General features: G+C 51.6%; 1 pseudogene; it reads right to left on the reverse strand.

Moving 5' to 3' along the window:
* LOC143365132 (large subunit ribosomal RNA) overlaps window positions 1-2,500 on the reverse strand; it is a 6,601-nt pseudogene that overhangs the window by 1,888 nt on the left and 2,213 nt on the right.

Genomic DNA, 2,500 nt, shown 5'->3' on the forward strand with positions numbered 1-2,500 from the left:
TGCAGTTATATAGTCCTTGAGCCCGTAGGCGTGGAACCCTATAAATACCCGGTTCCTGCTCAGCAGGATTTTCCGGGTCTTTGGAGAGACCTCTGCCACCCAGTTGGTGACCTCTCTGTCCTTTTTTCCTGTTTTGAAGAGGAGTTTGAACTCCTCTTCTAATTCCTCCTCCGAGTTCAACTCGAGGTTCTGCCTGAGGATTGCCTGTTGGAGTTCCTCCTCTGATGTCTCAGAGGGGACTCCAAATATGATTATCTTTGGTCTCCTCTTTCGGAGGGGACCAATATCCATTTTCTCCCTTAGGTCTCTGTTGCTAAGGACTTGCTCAAGGTCCTTAGCAGATTCTGTCTCTATTAGAATACCGGAGTTCCCGAGTTTCCTCAGGTTCCGGATTCGTATCTTCTGTTCTGTCGGATTGATACAATCCGACAGTACTCTCTTAGTTTCCTCGCTACTCTTGATTTGACTACCCTTAACAGGGTAGATAGCAGCTGCTGGCTTAGACTCCTTTACGGCAGTCTTTTTGGCCACTTGTCTTGTTGACTTATTCGCTTTGATAATGTCTGAATAGAGCAGCGGTTTGGAGGGTTGAACCTCTTGGCCGCGGCTTCTTTCAGACATGAGACTATCTAGCTTGGCCGATATCTCATTTAGTTTTTTCTCGACAGGTTGCTCTTCCTGTCGTTCTTGCTCTGCATTCAGTTTCACTTTGAGATCTTTGATCTCATTGATTAGTTCCATGCGGAACCTGCATCCTTCCATCGACACTTCCTCCTGCTCCTTGATCATGGTGTCAAGGAGCTCTTCACCTTCCTTTAATATGGATTGCTCAAGTCCTAGGGATCTGAGAAACCTTCTTAGTTTCTTTGAGGTGCTCAACACCTCAGTTAGCACTAGGCCCTCTGGTCTCGGAGGCAGCTCGACTTCGTCGTCGCTGTTCAAGTAATCATCTTCGAGTTCTTTGGGATATTTTGCTTTGTGCGGTTCGTCACACGAGTCGCTGGGAGTTGCCAAGTCCTTAATTCTCTTCCTTCCCTTCATCTTCGTAAGAACTGTCTTCAGGTCGATCTCATCGGAGCTTAGTTCCGACTGAGAATCGCCTGAGTCTATAACGACCTCCCAGGCACTAGCATTTTCCCTGTGTGCCTGGGTCGTTTCTTTCTTCGCCTCCGTCTTCCTTTCTCCTGTCTTTCCATTTTTGTCTCCCTTCTTCTTCGTTTTGTATTTGTTTTTATAAGATTTATACATGTTTGTTCCCACGAGTTGGGACGAAAGACGGTCGCTCCCCGGGTTACGCCCTTTCCGGGGAGAAGGCTTTTTTACGCTCAGGTTTCGCCTGGTATCCTGAGGTTTGCGCTAATGGTCGATGGACCCACCGACCGCCCGTGTAAGCACGGGACCTCTTTCGCCGCGTTCTCAGCTTAGAGGTTAAGGGTTTGTTCAAGGGGTTCGCCTCCCCGTTAGGCCGACCGGTTAAGGTAAGCCCCCCGTTTCTCCCGTTCTGCAACATACCACCGGATGTATCCGGTGGGTCGTCGCGGCAGAGGGGAGTCTTCCGGGTGAGAGCCGCGGTTATCGCGAACGATAACACACGCATGGGCTCCCTGAGAGCCGCGGTCATCGCAAAAGCGATGACTCCGCCAGAACTCTCTTAATGAGAGAGCCGCGGTTGTCGCAGAGCGACAACTCACGCAGAGCTCTCTGAGAGCCGCGGTCCCCGCCATGCGACAACTCCGCAAGAGCTCTCTTCCCAGAGCTGCGGTTGTCGCATGGCGAGAACTCTCGCAGGAACTCTCTTACCAGAGCCCCGTTAGTCACCCGAAGGTGTCCAGGTCCTACCACGTGAAGGAGGGGTTGGTGCGTCAGGGTTATACCATGATATAAGTCCCTGACGCTTATAAGACCCAGTAGATAGGGACAGAGGGAATCTCGTTAATCCATTCATGCGCGTCACTAATTAGATGACGAGGCATTTGGCTACCTTAAGAGAGTCATAGTTACTCCCGCCGTTTACCCGCGCTTTTTTGAATTTCTTCACGTTGACATTCAGAGCACTGGGCAGAAATCACATTGCGTCAACACCCGTGGGGGCCATCGCAATGCTTTGTTTTAATTAGACAGTCGGATTCCCCTAGTCCGTGCCAGTTCTGAGCTGAGCGTTGAATGGCGGCCGAAGAGGACGACCGTTCAAGACGGAAGCCTCGCAGCAAGGAAGATCCGCGGGAGGCCAAGGCACGGGACCGAGCTCGGATTCGCAATAATGTGTTCACCTCGCCCAGGCCCGGCACGTCAGCCAGACCCGCTTCCCGACCAAGCCCGACACGCCCCGCTCCTCAGAGCCAATCCTTATTCCGAAGTTACGGATCCAATTTGCCGACTTCCCTTACCTACATTAATCTATCGACTAGAGGCTCTTTACCTTGGAGACCTGCTGCGGATATGGGTACGAACCGGCGCGACACCTCCACGTGGCCCTCTCCTGGATTTTCAAGGTCCGAGG

This window comes from Halictus rubicundus, unplaced genomic scaffold (assembly GCF_050948215.1).
Source record: "Halictus rubicundus isolate RS-2024b unplaced genomic scaffold, iyHalRubi1_principal scaffold1364, whole genome shotgun sequence".
Taxonomy (NCBI): Eukaryota; Metazoa; Arthropoda; class Insecta; order Hymenoptera; family Halictidae; genus Halictus; species Halictus rubicundus.